Below are 17,902 nucleotides of genomic sequence, written 5' to 3' on the forward strand. Positions count from 1 at the left end.
TCTCCCTCAGGATTCTAGAGCACAGGATGGTAGTTATGGAAACTACTGGCCACACAGGGTGGGTGAGCATAGTGAGCTTCATTGAGTAGGTCATGACAGGCTAACCTGTCCTTTTTGCCTTCATTCAAGTTCCTGCTAAAATCAGAATTTCTACAGGAACTTTTCACCTTGTGATTATTAATGCTCAGTGTTATAATCTGGGCATATTACTGTATTTTGAAGGGAGGGATGGGAGGGGCGTGGAGAGAGACCAAAAGAGTGGGAGAATTCAAGAGAAAGAGTCACAGAGAGAATGATTCTGACAGCACTCATTGGATTCATGTCCCGAGTCCTCAGGTGAGCAACCATTAATTAAAATTAATGGAAGACTAGAAAGATGTCACCAAAGGATGGAGCAGTGAAAATCTTTGGGGAACCCGGAATGTTGCAGAAGGCCTTTTTGTCTAAGAGGGAGGAAGAGGGATGAGTTAGGACATTATAAGTCAGTGAGCTTGATTTGTTTCTCTTCCAGGAATGGAGAACACAGCCAATGAATTGTATATGATCCATATCTCAAAAGGAGGGTGAGCTTCTTTATCTTCTTTTAGCATAGTATCCTAGGACTCCCTGGTTTCTTTCAGGTATGTCTGTACTAAAATCTGATCTTCTCTTGAAAGTTTTCATCCCTGTGATTATCAAATATCAGAGTTATGTCCAATGCAATTTACTGTCTTTGTGTAATTATTGGAGACCTTGGTATTGGAGTGTTGGGGGGACATGAAGAAAGAGCATTCAGAGGGAAGGAGAAGGAGGAAGAAGAAATCTGGGAGAGAGAAGTTAGGAGGAAAAGAGTATGAGGGAGAAAGAAAGAGGGAGGCAGAGGAGAAAGAGAGAAAGGGATTCACATTGGACTCAGTGAATTCAAGTCACTAGGTCTCCATGAGCTCTAACATCAGAGTAATAAATATATGAATAGGAAATGGACCAGTGAGCCAGGGATCGATCAGTGAAACACCCTGGTGAGTGAGAAAGAGGGTGTGCTGAGCTAGAATACTGCAAATCACCCATTTCTCCTCAAATGGGGAAGAAGGTAGTGTTTGGATATTAAACCAATTGGCCTGGACTTCCCTCTCCCTCAGGATTCTAGAGCACAGGAAGGTAGTTATGGAAACTACTGGTCAAAAGGGTGGGTGAGCATGGTGAGCTTCATTGAGTTCAGGTCATGACAGACTAACCTGCCCTTCATGGCTTCATTCAAGTTCCTGCTAAAATCAATTTCTATAGGAAGTTTTCACCCTCTGATTATAAATGATCAGTGTTATATCTTATGCAACTTCCTGTCTTTCTGACTTTGTAGTAAACATTGGTATTTTCCTGGTGGTTGGAGATGAAGAAACAACATTGGGAGGGAATGAGAAGGAAGAATGCATCTGGGAAAGAGATGTAAAGAGGAAGAGAGTATGAGGGAGAAAGTAAGAGGGAGGACGAGGAGAGAAAGAAAGGGATGGAGGGAGCAGGATGGAGAAGAGAGGGAGAGGAAGGAAGTGGAAGAGGGAGAGGGAGGAAGTGGAAGTGGAAAGGGAGGAGGATGTGGAAGGGGAAGAGGAGGAGGGAGGAGGTAGTGAGAGTGGAAGAGAGAGAGAGGGCCCACACTTGACAGTACTTATGAATTCTTATCACCAGGCCTAGGTCTAGTCTCTTCACAATGAAAAAATAAGTAGAAAGGACATCTGAGTCCCTACCAGGGAGGCATGGATCAGTGAAACAGCTTGGTGAGTGGGAAAGGGGATGCTGGGCTAAAATACTGCAAATGACCATTTTCCCTCAAATGTGGAAGAAGTTAGAGTCTAGATTATAAAAGCCAATTGGTTGGACTACCCTCTCCCTCAACATGAAGGTAGTTATGGAAACTACTGGTCACAAAGGGTAAGTGAGCATAGTGCGATTCAATGAGTAGGTCATGACAGCCTAAGCTGCCCTTCATGGCTTCATTCACATTCCTGTTGAAATCAGAAATTCTACATGAACTCTTCACCTTGTGATTATTAATGCTCAGTGTTATAATCTGAGTAAATTACTGCATTTCTGAGGGTGGAAGGGAGAGAGACAGACAGAGAATGGGGGGGGTTGAAGGAAGAAAGAATGGAGGAAGACAGAAGAGAAGAGAGGAGGTAAAAGAGCAGAGAAAGAGGTAGCAGAGGCACTGAAAGAGAGGGAGAATTAAAGAGGCGAGACACACAGAGAAAGATTCTTTTTTTTTCTTTTTTTTTCTTTTTTTTTAATATATTTTATTTGATCATTTCCAAGCATTATTCGTTAAAGACATAGATCATTTTCTTTTCCTCCCCCCCACCCCCCATAGCCGACGCGTAAGTCCACTGGGCATTAGATGTTTTCTTGATTTGAACCCATTGCTTTGTTGATAGTATTTGCATTAGAGTGTTCATTTAGAGTCTATCCTCTGTCATGTCCCCTCAACCGCTGTATTCAGGCAGTTGCTTTTTCTCGGTGTTTCCACTCCCATAGTTTATCCTTTGCTTATGAATGGTGTTTTTTTTCTCCTGGATCCCTGAAAGTTGTTCAGGGACATTACACCGCCCCTAATGGAGAAGTCCATTACGTTCGATTATACCACAGTGTATTAGTCTCTGTGTACAATGTTCTCCTGGTTCTGCTCCTCTCGCTCTGCATCACTTCCTGGAGGTTGTTCCAGTCTCCATGGAACTTCTCCACTTTATTATTCCTTTGAGCACAATAGTATTCCATCACCAACATATACCACAGTTTGTTCAGCCATTCCCCAATTGATGGGCATCCCCTCGTTTTCCAGTTTTGGGCCACCACAAAGAGCGCAGCTATGAATATTTTTGTACAAGTCTTTGTGTCCATTATCTCTTTGGGGTACAGACCCAGCAGTGCTATGGCTGGATCAAAGGGCAGACATTCTTTTGTCGCCCTTTGGGCATAGTTCCAAATTGCCCTCCAGAATGGTTGGATCAGTTCACAACTCCACCAGCAATGAATTAATGTCCCTACTTTGCCACATCCCCTCCAGCATTCATTACTTTCCTTTGCTGTTATGTTAGCCAATCTGCTAGGTGTGAGGTGATACCTCAGAGTTGTTTTGATTTGCATCTCTCTGATTATAAGAGATGTAGAACACTTCTTCATGTGCTTGTTAATAGTTTTGATTTCTTTATCTGAGAACTGCCTATCCATTTCCCTTGCCCATTTATCAATTGGAGAATGGCTTGATTTTTTGTACAATTGATTTAGCTCATTATAAATATGAGTAATTAAACCTTTGTCAGAGGTTTCTATGAAGATTTTTTCCCAATTTGTTGTTTCCCTTCTGATTTTAGTTATATTGGTTTTGTTTGTACAAAAGCTTTTTAGTTTGATGTAGTCAAAATTATTTATTTTACATTTTGTGATTCTTTCTATATCTTGCTTGGTTTTAAAGCCTTTCCCCTCCCAAAGGTCTGACATGTATACTATTCTGTGTTTACCCAATTTACTTATGGTTTCCTTCTTTATGTTTAAGTCACTCACCCATTTTGAATTTATCTTGGTGTAGGGTGTGAGGTGTTGATCTATTCCTAGTCTCTCCCACACTGTCTTCCAATTTTCCCAGCAGTTTTTATCGAATAGTGGATTTTTGTCCCAAAAGCTGGGATCTTTGGGTTTATCGTATACTGTCTTGCTGAGGTCGTTTTCCCCCAGTCTATTCCACTGATCTTCCTTTCTGTTTCTTAGCCAGTACCAAATTGTTTTGATGACTGCTGCTTTGTAATATAGTTTGAGGTCTGGGACTGCAAGGCCCCCATCATATGTGTTTTTTTTCATTATTTCCCTGGATATCCTTGATCTTTTGTTCTTCCAAATGAACTTTGTTATGGTTTTTTCTAAATCAGTGAAGAAGTATTTTGGTAGTTCAATGGGTATGGCACTAAATAGATAAATAAGTTTGGGTAGGATGGTCATTTTTATTATATTGGCTCGTCCTATCCATGAGCAGTTAATGTTTTTCCAATTGTTCAAGTCTAGTTTTAGTTGTGTGGCGAGTGTTTTGTAGTTGTGTTCATATAGTTCCTGTGTTTGTCTTGGGAGATAGATTCCTAGGTATTTTATTTTGTCTAAGGTGATTTTGAATGGGATTTCTCTTTCTAGTTCTTGCTGCTGAGCTGTGTTGGAGATATATAGAAAAGCTGATGATTTATGTGGGTTTATTTTGTATCCTGCAACTTTGCTAAAGTTGTTGATTATTTCAATTAGCTTTTTGGTTGAATCTCTAGGATTCTTTAAGTAGACCATCATGTCATCCGCAAAGAGTGATAACTTGGTCTCCTCCTTGCCTATTCTGATGCCTTCAATTTCTTTATCTTCTCTAATTGCTACTGCTAGTGTTTCTAGCACAATGTCAAATAGTAGAGGTGATAATGGGCATCCTTGTTTCACTCCTGATCTTATTGGGAATGCATCTAGTTTATCCCCATTGCAGATGATATTAGCTGTTGGTTTTAGATATATACTGTTTATTATTTTTAGGAATGACCCTTCTATTCCTATGCTTTCTAGTGTTTTTAATAGGAATGGGTGTTGTATTTTATCAAAGGCTTTTTCTGCATCTATTGAGATAATCATGTGGTTCTTGCTAGTTTGCTTGTTGATGTAGTCAATTATGTGGATGGTTTTCCTAATGTTGAACCAGCCCTGCATCCCTGGTATGAATCCTACTTGATCATGGTGAATGATCCTTCTGATCACTTGCTGGAGTCTTTTTGCTAGTATCCTATTTAAAATTTTTGCATCTATATTCATTAGGGAGATTGGTCTATAGTTTTCTTTCTCTGTTTTTGACCTGCCTGGTTTTGGAATCAGTACCATGTTTGTGTCGTAAAAGGAGTTTGGTAGAACTCCCTCTTTGCTTATTATGTCAAATAGTTTGTATAGTATTGGGGTTAACTGTTCTCTGAATGTTTGATAGAATTCACAGGTGAATCCATCAGGCCCTGGGGATTTTTTCTTAGGAAGTTCTTTGATGGCTTGATGGATTTCAATTTCTGATATGGGATTATTTAAGAATTCTATTTCCTCTTCTGTTAGTCTAGGCAGTTTGTATTTTTGTATATATTCATCCATTTCTCCTAAATTGGTGTATTTATTGCCATATAATTGGGCAAAGTAATTTCTAATGATTGCCTTAATTTCCTCCTCATTGGAGGTGCTGTCCCCCTTTTCATCTTTAATGCTGTGAATTTGCTTTTCTTCCTTCCTTTTTTTAATTAGATTGACCAGTACTTTGTCTATTTTGTTTGTTTTTTCAAAGTACCAGCTTCTTGTCTTATTTATTAAATCAATAGTTCTATCACTTTCGATTTTATTAATTTCTCCCTTAATTTTTAGGATTTCTAATTTGGTTTTCTGCTGGGGGTTTTTAATTTGATCGCTTTCGAGTTTTTTCAATTGCATTTCCAATTGATTGATCTCTGCTCTCCCTTGTTTGTTAATATGAGCTTTCAGGGATATGATTTTGCCTCTGATTACCGCTTTGGCTGCATCCCAAAAGGTTTGAAAGGATGTTTCGCCATTGTCATTTTCCTTGATGAAATTATTAATTGTTTCTATGATTTCTTCTTTAGCTAAACGGTTTTGGAGTATCATATTGTTTAATTTCCAATTGGTTTTAGATTTGGTTTTCCATGTACCATTACTAATCATTATTTTTATTGCCTTGTGATCTGAGAAGGCTGCATTCATTATTTCTGCTTTTTTGCATTTGTGTGCTATGTTTCTGTGACCTAATGTATGGTCAATTTTTGTGAATGTGCCATGTGGTGCTGAGAAGAAGGTGTATTCCTTTTTATCCCTATTTATTTTTCTCCATATGTCTATTAATTCTAATTTTTCTAAGATTTCATTCACTTCTTTTACCTCTTTCTTATTTATTTTTTGATTTGATTTATCTAAATTTGATAATGGTTGGTTTAAGTCTCCCACTAGTATGGTTTTATTGTCTATTTCTTCCTTCAATTCTCCTAGTTTCTCCATTAGAAATTTGGGTGCTATATTATTTGGTGCATACATGTTGATTAATGATATTTCCTCATTGTCTAGAGTCCCTTTTAACAAAATATAATTACCTTCCCTATCCCTTTTGATCAGGTCTATTTTTGCATTGGCTTTATCAGATATCATGATTACCACTCCTGCCTTCTTTCTATCAGTTGAGGCCCAGAAGGTCTTACTCCATCCTTTAATTCTGACCTTGTGGGTGTCAACCCGCCTCATGTGTGTTTCTTGAAGACAACATATGGTAGGGTTTTGGATTCTAATCCATTCAGCTATTCGTCTACGTTTTATGGGTGAGTTCATCCCATTCACGTTCAAAGTTATGATTGTCATTTGTGGACTCCCTGGCATTTTGATTGCCTTCCCTAATTCTAACCTTTTCTTCTTCGGCTCTACCTTTTAGTCCAGTGATTTACTTTGAATCAGTCCCCCTTGTCCCCTCCCTTGATGTTTCCCTTTTTAGTCCCTCCCTTTTTGTTCCCTCCCCCTCCCCCCTCTCTTTCCCTCCCTTTTTGTTCTCCCTCTCCCCCTCCCCCCCTTGGTTTTCCCTTCTCCTTACCCTTGTTGGGTAAGATAGAATTCAAGATCCCAATGGATCTGGATGTTTTTCCCTCTCAGAGTTGATTTCCCTGAGATTGAGGTTTAAGTAACCCCCCCCCCTCTCTTCCTCTCCTTCTTATAGGAGTTTTCTTCCCCTCCCCTTCCCCTGTGAATCTTTGTGTGAGAACCATTATTCTATTTGGTCTTTCTTTACCCCCTATTTATACATTACATTTTCCCCACATATTAGTATACATAGGTTGATATAAATGTAGTCCTTATAGAAGAGAGTTTGAGTAAAAGAAGATAACATTTTTCCCCTTTCCTTAATATTTACCTTTTCAGGTATTCCTTGCTCTTTGATTTTCGGTATCAAACTTTCCACAGAGCTCTGGTCTTTTCTTTGCAAAAAGTTGGAAGTCTTCTATTTTGTTGAATGCCCATACTCTCCCTTGGAAGTATATAGTCAGTTTTGCTGGGTAGCTGATTCTTGGTTGGAGACCCAGCTCTCTTGCCTTTCTGAAGATCATGTTCCATGCCTTACGATCATTCAGCGTAGAACTTGCAAGGTCTTGTGTGACCCTGATTGGCATTCCTTTATATCTAAATTGTCTTTTTCTGGCTTCCTGTAGGATTTTTTCTTTTGTTTGATAGCTTTGGAATTTGGCAATTACATTCCTGGGAGTTGTCTTTTGGGGGTTTAGTGTAGAAGGTGTTCTGTGAGCTCTGTCAGTGGCTGTATTGCCCCCTTGTTCTAGAATCTCTGGGCAATTTTCTTTGATTATATCTTGTATCACCATGTCCAGTTTGGTGTTTATTTCTGGCTTTTCTGGGAGTCCAATTATTCTTAAATTTTCTCTTCTCCCCCTGTTTTCCAGATCTATCACCTTGTCGGTGAGATATTTTATGTTCTCTTCTAATTTCTTGGTGTTTTGGCTTTGCTTTATTAGTTCTTGCTTTAAAGCCTGGTTTTCTTTTACAGTTTGGTCAAACTGGTTTTGTAGATGCGTGAATTTCTTTTGCATCATTTCCCACTTTTCCTCCCAGAGGGCTTCCATCTTTTTGGTCCTTTCTGATTCAAATTCTTCATGGGTTTGTGGAGAGTTTCTATTTCCTTTGGAAGATTTTGGAGAATTTTCTTGTATATCTTCTTCTATCTGCTCTGTATTTTGTATTTTGGCTCCATAGAATGTGTCCAGAGTCGCCCCTTTCTTCTTATTTTTCTTGGTATTTTGGGGCTTCTGTGCTTCTGTGGAGTTTGTCATCTCTGAACGTGGAGGATTGGCTTTTCTTGTCTTTGTCTGGTGATCAGAGGCTTTAGTCCTGGGCAGATGTTGGTTCTATGAGCGTTCCCTGGGTTAAACTGAATATGCCTCACTGGAACTGGAATGGAAGGGTTGGACCACGAGGCCACACTCTCCCCCTGGCTCGATTTCCGGAAGTTGCCTTCAGAATCCCTGGCCGTGAGGCTGTTTCGTCGGCCTGCGGGGGGATGGGCTGCCGCTTCCCCAAGCTCCGAGAGCACAGACTTTCACTGAGACTTGGATAGCAGGATCCAGCCCGTGAGGCTGTCTTGCCCGCCCTAAGGGTTGCTGTTGTTTTGACCAGCTCTCTGCAGCGGAGGCCCCAGGCAGTAACTTTCACCCGGACCGACCAGCTCTCTGCAGCGGAAGCCCCAGGCAGTAACTTTCACCCGGACTGGGACTTGGGTAGAAGACCCTGAGGGTTGTTGTTCCTCAGACCCTGCTCTCTGAGCCCGGCGCGGCTGCCGTTTCCGGGAGCCTTGGACTCTGCGCTCCTACCCCTGAGGTCCGAGGGATCTCGGGTTCTGGCTTTTAAGGGGAGCCGTACCTTTTGAACCGGGTCCAGGTCCAGGAGGAGGGTTCCCAGGGTCTGTGCTGTTGATCGTTTTGAATTTCGGCGCCTTAGGAGCTTCTAGTTTGAGATCGGTCGGGAAGGGTTTTCCGGAGATCTGAACTTCAGCTTTCTCTAAGCCGCCATCTTAACCGGAAGTCACAGAGAAAGATTCTGACAGGACTTGGTGAATTCAAGTACTGAGTCCCGGGTGAGTAACCTTCTCGAATTGATGTTAGACTAGAAAGATGTCACCAAAGGATGGAGCAGTGAAACTCTTTTGGGATATGACAAAAGGAAACCTGGAATGCTGCAGTAGGGTTTTTTGGCTAAGAGGGGGGAAGAGGTTTACAAAGAGCTAAATCAATTGTACAAAAAATCAAGCCATTCTCCAATTGAAAAATGGGCAAGGGAAATGGATAGGCAGTTCTCAGAGAAAGAAATCAAAACTATTAATAAGCACATGAAAAAGTGTTCTACATCTCTTATAATCAGAGAGATGCAAATCAAAACAACTCTGAGGTACCACCTCACACCTAGCAGATTGCCAATATGATAGCAAAGGAAAGTAATGAATGTTGATGGGGATGTGGCAAAGTTGGGACATTAATTCATTGCTGGTGGAGTTGTGAATTGATCCAACCATTCTGGAGGGCAATTTGGAACTATGCCCAAAGGGTGCTAAAAGACTGTCTGCCCTTTGATCCAGCCATAGCACTGCTGAGTCTGTACCCCAAAGAGATAATGGGGAAAAAGACTTGTACAAGAATATTCATAGCTGCGCTCTTTGTGGTGGCCAAAAATTGGAAAATGTGGGGATGCTCTTCAAATGGGGAATGGCTGAACAAATTGTGGTATATGTTGGTGATGGAATACTATTGTGCTCAAAGGAATAATAAACTGGGGGAATTCCATATGAACTGGAATGTCCTCCAGGAACTGATGCAGAGCGAGAGGAGCAGAACCAGAAGAACATTGTACACAGAGACTGATAGACTGTGGTACAATCCAATGTAATGGACTTCTCCATTAGTGTCAATGCAATGTCCCTGAACAATCTGCAGGGATCTTGGAGAAAAACACTATCCACAAGCGGGGGACAAATTGTGGGAGTAAAAACACCGAGGAAAAGAAACTGCTTGACTACAGGGGTGGAGGGGACATGACTGAGGAGAGACTCTGAATGAACACCCTAATGCATCATAGCATCAGCTATGGGAGGGGTGGTGGGAGGGGGGGAGGAAAAGAAAATGATCTTTGTTTCCAATGAATAATGTTTGAAAATGACCAAATAAAATAATGTTTAAAAGGAAAAAAAGAGGGGGGAAGAGGGATGAGTCTAGACATCATAAGCCAGTGGGCTTGATTTGTTTCTCTTTCAGGAATGGAGAACACAGCCAACAAGTTGTATATGATTCATATCTCAGAAGACGGGTGAGCATCTTTATCTTCTTTTAGCAGAGGTTAGACCAGAGTATCCCGGCCTTTCCTGGACGTATGTGTCTATTGAAAATCGATCTTCCATTGAAAGTTTTCATCCCTGTCATTATCAAATATCAGTGTTATATCCAATGCAACTTACTGTCTTTGTGACATTATTGAGGACCTTGGTATTGGAGTGTTTCGGGGAAGATGATTAAAGAGCATTGGGAGGGAAGGAGAAGGAGGAAGAAGACCTCTGGGAGAGAGAAGTTAGGAGGAAAAGAGTATGAGGGAGAGAGAAATTTGAAGGAAGCAGAGAAGGAGAGAAAGATAGAGAAGATGAAGAAAGAGCATTGGGAGGGAAGGAGAAGGAAGAAGAAGACATCTGTGGGAGAGGAATTAGGAGGAATAGAGTATGAGGGAGAAAGAAATTGGGAGGAAGAGAGGAGAGAGAGAGAGAGAGAGGAAGAGGGAGAGGGAGAGGAGAAGGAGGAGAGAGAGAGAATCAGATTGGACTCAGTGACTTCGTCATTAGGTCTCCATGGGATCTCATATTAGTGTAATAAATAAATGAATAGGAAATGGAACAGTGAGCCAGGGATGGATCAGGGAAAGACCTTGGTGAGTGGAAAAGAGGGGGGATGCTGGCTAGAATATTGCAAATGGCCATTTTGCCTCAAGTGGGAAAGAAAGAAGACAGTGGATATTAAACCAATTGGCAGGACTTCCCTGTCCCTCAGGATTCTAGAGCACATAAAGGTAGTTATGGAAACTACTGGTCACACAGGGTGGGTGAGCACAGTGAGCTTCATTGCAAATAGGTAACAACAGGCTAACCTGCCTTTCTTGGAACTTCCTTTAAGTTCCTGGTAAAATTTGAATTTCTACAGAGACTTTTCACCTTGTGATTATTAATGGTCAGTGTTATAATCTGTGCAACTTACTGCATTTTGGAAGGAGGAAGGGAGAGGGGCAGAGAAATGGAGAAGAGAGAGCCAGACATTGGGCCAGTTGAAGGGAAAAAAAGGAGAAAACAGAATGGAGGAGATATGAGGTAAAGGAGCCGAGAAGACATAGTAGAGAAACAGATAAGAGAGGGAGAATTAAAGAGAAAGAGAGACAAACAGAGAAAGATTCTGACAGCACTCAGTGGATTCAGGTCCTGAGTCCTGGGTGAGCAATCCTCTCAAGTTAATGGAAGACTAGGAAGATGTATAGTCGCAATCACTGCCACCAAAGGGATCTTTTGTGAAACACGTTGGGGATATGGCAAAGGGGAAGCTAGAATTCTGCAACAGGCCTTTTTTTGGCTAAAAGGGGAAGAGGGACAAGTCTGGATACTGTCAGATTTGGGGCTTGTTTTGTTTCTCTTCCAGGAATGGGGAACCCATTTAAGGAGTTCTAAAAGGTAAAGATCCCAAAAGGGGAGGGGGTGAGCATAGTTACCTTCATTAAGCAGAGGTCAGTCCAGAGTGTCCCTGCCATTCCTGGTTTTGTTCAGGTATGTTTTTATTAAAAATCGATCTTCTATTGGAGGTTTTCGTCCCTGTGATTATCAAATATCAGTGTGATGTCCAATGCAACTTACTATCTATGTGAAATTATAGAAGACCTTGGTATTGGAGTGTTTGGTGGAGATGAATAAAGAGCATTGGGAGGGAAGGAGAAGGAGGAAGATGACTTTTGGGGGAGATAAGTTAGGTGTAAGAGAGTGTGAAGGAGAAAGAACTAGGAAGTGGAGAGAGAGATGGTGAAACAGAGAGAGAGAGAGAGAGAGAGAGAGAGAGAGAGAGAGAGAGAGAGAGAGAGAGAGGGACAGAGAGACAGAGAGACAGAGAGACAGAGAGGGAGAGAATCACATAGGACTCAGTGAATTCAAGTCATTAGGTCTCCATGAGCTCTCATATCAGAGAAATAAATAAACGAATAGAAAATGGAACAATGAGCCAAAGAAGAATCAGTTTATCCATCTGGTGAGTAGGAAAGGGAGCGTGTGCTAGAATACTGCAAATAACCGTTTTCCCTCAAATGGGGAAGAAGGAAGAGTCTGGATATTAAAAGCCAGTTGGCTGGACTTCCCTCTCCCTCAGGATTCTAGAGCACATAAAGGTAGTTATGGCAACTACTGGTCACACAGGGTGGGTGAGCATAGTGAGCTTCATTGACTTACAGGTGATGACAGGCTAACCTGTCCTTTTTGCCTTCATTCAAGTTCCTGCTAAAATCAGAATTTCTACAGGAACTTTTCACCTTGTGATTATTAATGCTCGGTGTTATAATCTTTACAGTTTACTATTTGAGAGGGAGAGGATGGTAGATGGGGGAGAGAGACAGAGAGGGATAGAATGGGGTGGTTGAAGGGAGATAGAAAGGAGGAAGATAGAAGGGAAGAAAGGAGCAGGGAAAAGAGCAGAGAACCAGCAAGAGAGGGAGAATTAAAGAGAAAGAGAGACACAGAAAGATTCTGACAGGATTCAGTGAATTCAACTCCTGAATCCCGGGTGAGCAACCTTCTTGAATTAATGGAAGACTAGAAAGATGCCACCAAAGAATAGGTCAGTGAAACTCTTTGGGGATATGGGAAAGGGGAACCTGAAATGCTGCAGTAGGCCCTTTTTGGCTAAGAGGGGGGTAGAGGGATGAGTCTGGACATTATAAGCCAGTGGCTTGATTTGTTTCTCTTCTAGTAATCAACAAGACAAGCAATGAGTTGTATAAGATACAGATCTCAACAGGAGGGAGAGCATCTTTATCTTCTATAAGCAGAAGTCAAACCAGATTATCTGGGCCCTCCCTGGCTTCCTTCAGGTTCCTATTAAAATCTGATCTTCTAGAGGAAGTTTTCATCCCTGTGATTACCAATGATCAGTGTTATATCTCATGCAACTTACTGTCTTTGCAACATTGTAGGACACATTGGTATTGGAGTGGTTTGGGGGGGATGAAGAAAGAGCACTGGGAGGGAAGGAGAAGGAGGTAGATATTTTGGGGGGGGGAGAAAAATTGGGAGGAAGAGCATCTGAGGAAGAAGAGAAAGAAAGAGGGAAGGAGAGAGAAGAGAGATATGGAGGGAGATAGAGAGGGGGGAAGGAGGAGGAAAGTGAGAGGGAGGGAGAGAGAGAAGGCCCACAATTGGTAGTACTAAATGAATTCTTATCAACAGCCCTATGTCAAGTCACTTCTCAGGTTAATTTAAGAATAAATCAATTTGAAAAATATTATTTAATTAATTGATTTAGAATATTTTTCCATGTTCATGTGATTCATGCTCTTTCCCTCCCCTCCTCCCACCCCCAGCCCATAGCCAACCAGAAATTCCCCTGGATTTTACAGGTATTGTTGATCAAGGCATATTTGAAAGAATAAGTTTAAAGGACAACTGAGTCTCTACCAGCGAGGGATGGATCAGTGAAACAACTTGGTGAGGGGGAAAAATTAGTTCTTGGCTAGAATACTGCAAATGGCCATTTTCCCTCAAATGGGGAAGATTGAAGAGTCTGGATATTAAAAGCCAATTGGCTGGAATTCTCTTTTTTTCTCAGGATTCTAGAGCACATGAAGGCAGTTATGGAAACGACTGGTCACTCATGGTGGGAAAGCATAGTGAGCTTCATTGAGTAGTACAGGTCATAATAGGCTAACCTGCCCATCTTGGCTTCATTCAAGTTCCTGCTAAAATCAATTTCTATAGGAAGTTTTCACCCTGTGATTATCAATGATCAGTGCTATATCCTATTCCACTCAGTGTCTCTGTGATATTGTAGGAGACATTGGTATTTGAGTGGTGGGGAGAGATGAAGGAAGAGCATTGAAAGAGAAGGAGAAGGAAGAAGATATTTGGGGGAAAGAAGTTAGGCCGAGATTAAGAAGGGAAATAAAGAGAAAGGAAGATGAAGGGGAAGAGGAAGAGGAAGAGGGAATGGGAGAGAGAAACAGAGAGAGGATGAGAGCCTCTGTTAGGACTCAGTGAATTTCAAGTCACTTGGTCTCCCTGAGCTCTTCTTTCAGGGTAATAAATGAAAGAAAAGGAAGATAGAAGAACCAGCCCAGGGATGGATCAGGGAAAGACCTTGGTGAGTGGGAAAGGGGACCCTACACTATACTTCCCATTGTCCCATTTTTCCAAAAAAGAAGATGGGAGAGTCGAGTCATTAAAAATAAGGGGATTTGATTTCTTTTTCTAACGGGATACTAGGACACCTTGATCCAGGGGCCAAAAGGAGATTGTGCATAACTATCTTCATTAAACTGAGAGTTCAGACCCTAGATTATCCTGGCCCTCCTTAGCTTCCTTCAGGTCCATATTAACATTTGGTCTCCTACAGGAAGTTTTCATTCCTGTAATTATCAATGATCAGTGTTTATATAATCCTAGGCAACTTACTGTCTTTGTGACATTGTCAGAGACATTTGTAATGGGGATGGGGCAGGACAGAGATCATTGGGAAGGAAAGAAAAGTGGGGAAAATAGTGGAGGGGGAAGATATTAAGAGGAAGAGTGAGGGAGGAGGAGAGGAGAGAGACAAAGAGAAAGCACCAGTGATTTCTAATCCCCAGACTTGAGTGAACTCCCTTCTCAGGTTTCTGAAATAATAAACAGAAAGGACAACCATGGTTCTGCCAGTGAAGTATGGATTAGTGAAGCCACTTGTTGAGTGGGAGAAATGGTTTGGTGTATTTGTATACTGGAAATGGCAATTTTCCCTCACATGGGGAAGAAGGAAGAGTCTGGATATTAAAAGCCAATTTGCCAGACCACCTTCTCTCTCAGGATTCTAGAGCACATGAAGCTAGTTATGGCAACTACTGGTCACACAGGGTGGGTGAGCATAGTGAGCTTCCCTGACTACAGGTCATGACAGACTAAGCTGGTCTTCTTGACTTCATTCAAGTTACAGCTAAAATCAGAATTTCTATGGGAAATTTTCATCCTTGTGTTTATTACTTCTCAGTTTATTTGGGAGGGAGTATATGGGAGCAGGAGAAAGAGCAAATGGGGAGAAAATGGGAATGTTGAAGAGATAAAGAAAGGATGAAGATGGAAGGGAGGGAAGAGTTAAAAGAGCAGAGAAGAGGTGGCACTGAAATAGAAAGGGAGGGAGAATTAAAGAGAAAGGGAGACACAAAGAGAAAGATACTTACAGGACTCAATGAATTCAAGTACCGAGTCTTTCTCTACAAGAAAGATGCCAGCAAAGGCTGGACCAAAGAAACTTTTTGGGTACATGGGAAAGGGGATCCTGGAATGCTAAATTAGGCCTTTTTTGGCTAAAAGGGGAAGAGGGATGAGTCTGGACACTGTCAGCCATTGGGCTTGATTTGTTTCTCTTCCAGGAATGGAGAACACAATCAACACAATGAACAAGTTCTATAAAGAAAAGATCCCCAAAGGAGGGTGAGCATAGTTATATTAATTAAACAGAGGTCAAACCAGAGTATGGCTGCCCTCCCTGGTTCAGGTATGTCTCAATAAAAAATCTATCTTCTTTTGGAAGTTTTCATCCCTGTGATTATCAAATATCAGTGTTATGTCCAATACAACATACTGTCTTTGTGAAATTATAGGAGACATTGGTATTGGAGTGTTGGGGGGGGGTTGAAGAATAAAATAACAATGGGAAAGAAGAAGGAGGAATAAAACTTTTGGGGGAGAGAATTTAGGAGTAAGAGAGTATGAGGGAGAAAAAAAGGAAGAGCAGAAAGACAAAGAGAAACAGAGACAAGGAGAGAGAGAGAGAGACTGAAAGAATCAGATTGGACTCAGTGCATTCAAGTCACTAGGTCTCCATGAGCTCTCATCTCAAAATAATAAATAAATGAGTAGAAAATGGAACAGTGAGCCAGGGATGGATCAGTTTATGCACTTTGTGAATAGGAAAGGGGATCTGTGCTAGAATATTGCAAACATCCGATTTTCCCTCATATGGGGATGAAGTAGGAGTCTGGACATTAAACCAATAGGCTGGACTTCCCTCTCCCTCAGGATTCTAAAGCACAGGAACATAGTTATGGAAACTGCTGGTCAAACAGGGTGGGTGAGCATAGTGAGCTTCCCTGACTACAGGTCATGACAGACTAATCTTTCCAACTTGACTTCATTCAACTTCCTGCTTAAATCAATATCTATAGGAAGTTTTCACCCTGTGATTATCAATCACCAGTGTTATATCCTGTAAAACTTTTTGGCTTTGTGACATTGTAGGAGACATTGGTATTTGAGTGTCGAGGAAGATGAAGAAAGAGCATTGGGAGGGAAGGATAAGGAGGCAGACATTTGGGGTAGAGAAGTTGGGAGGAAGAGAGTATGAGCCATAAATAAAGAGAGAGGAAGAGGAAGGGGAAGGGGAATAGGGAGAGAGAGAGAGAAACAGAAAGAGGCTGAGAGAATTAAGTTCAGTTAGGACTCAGTGAATTCCAGTCACTGGGTCTCCCTGAGGTCTCTTCTCAGGGTAATAAGTAAAAGTATAGTAACATGTAAGAATCAGGAAGGGATGGACCAGGGAAAGACCTTGGTGAGTGTGAATGGGGACCCTACATTACAATACTTCCCATGGCCCATTTATCCTACAAGATGTCGGAAGGATAGAGTTATTATAAATCAGCAGGTTTGATTTCTTTTTCTACCAAGATTCTGGGACACCTTGATCCAGGCGCCCAAAAGAAGGTTGAGTATAATTATCTTCATTAAGCAGAGCTCAGACCAGAGTATCTCGGGCCTCTATGGCTTCCCTCAGGTCCCTATTAATATCTGATCTTCCACAGGAAGTTTTCATTCCTGTGATTATCAGTGATCAGAGTTATATCCTAGACAACTTACTGTCTTTGTAAAATTTTCCGAGACATTTGTAATGGGGATGGGGCAGGACAGAGGTCATTGTAAAGGAAAGAAAAGTGGGGAAAACAGTGTATGGAGAAGATATTAAGAGGAAGAGTAAGGAAGGAGGAGGAGGAGGAGGAGGAGGAGAGAGAGAGAGAGCACTCAGTAGTGATTTCTAATCCCCAGACTTGGGTGAACACTCTTCTCTGATTTCTGAAATAATAGGCAAAAAGGACAGCCATGGCACTACCAGTGAGGGATGGATCAGTGAAGCCACTTGGTGAGTGGGAAATAGATGTTGTATTTGAAAACTGCCAATGACTTATTTTCCCTCTAAAGGGGGATAAGGGGGAGTCTGGACATTAAAATCCAATTAGCTGGACTTCCCTCTCCTCAGAGTTCTAGAGCACATGAAGGTAGTTATAGAAACTACTGGTCACAAATGGTGGGTGAGCATAGTCAGCTTCATTGAGTAGGTCATGACAGGCTAACCTGCCCTTTTTTATTTCAATCAAGTTCCTGTTAAAAAAAGGAATTTCTTCTGAAAATTTACATCCCTGAGATTATCAATGATAAGTATTATATATCCTAGGCAACTTACTGTTTTGGTAACTATGTAGAAGACTTTAGTATTGGAATGGTGGGGAGGGATTAAGAAAAAGCATTGGGAGAAAAGGAGAAAGAGGAAGATATCTGGGAGAGACATAAGGAGGAAGAGAGTATGAGAGAGAAAGAAAGATGGAGCAAGAGCAGAAAGAAAAAGGGAGAGAGAGGTACAGAGGGGGAACAAGAGAAAGAGAGAGCTCTCACACTTGGCAATAATCAATCAATTCTTGTCATCAGGCTTAGGTCAAGTCTCTTCTCAAGTTAATAAAAGAATAAGTAGATTTGGAAAAACATATTTAACTTATTTAGAATATTTATCTATGGTCATGTGATTTATGTTCTTTCCTTTGCCTCCTCCCACCGCCATCCTGTAGCACATGGATCGAGACCAATTTGAAAGAATAAGTTTAAAGGACAACTGAGTCACTACCAGTGAGGGATGGATCAGTGAAACAACTTGGTTAGTGGAAAAGGGGCACTGGGCTAGAATACTACAAATGACCATTTTCCCTCAAATGGGGAAGAAGGAAGGGTCTGGATATTGAAATCCAATTGGCTGGACTTCCCTCTCCCTCAGGATTCTAGAGCACAGGAAGGTAGTTATGGAAACTA

The 17,902-nt window shown here is 41.5% G+C and overlaps 1 protein-coding gene across 9 annotated transcripts in view; it reads left to right on the forward strand.

Moving 5' to 3' along the window:
• LOC100015800 (actin-binding protein WASF3-like) overlaps positions 1 to 17,902 on the forward strand; it is a 213,435-nt gene that overhangs the window by 57,879 nt on the left and 137,654 nt on the right. For all 9 annotated transcript variants that reach the window (XM_056808936.1, XM_056808935.1, XM_056808937.1 and 6 more), the window contains 5 exons: positions 512 to 1,751; positions 9,828 to 9,879; positions 11,244 to 13,940; positions 15,202 to 16,964; positions 17,665 to 17,750. The gene's annotated coding sequence lies outside the window, so the exon portion shown is untranslated. The remainder of the gene's footprint in view (positions 1 to 511; positions 1,752 to 9,827; positions 9,880 to 11,243; positions 13,941 to 15,201; positions 16,965 to 17,664; positions 17,751 to 17,902) is intronic.

The sequence above is a fragment of the Monodelphis domestica genome, chromosome X, assembly GCF_027887165.1.
Source record: "Monodelphis domestica isolate mMonDom1 chromosome X, mMonDom1.pri, whole genome shotgun sequence".
NCBI classification, from domain to species: Eukaryota; Metazoa; Chordata; class Mammalia; order Didelphimorphia; family Didelphidae; genus Monodelphis; species Monodelphis domestica.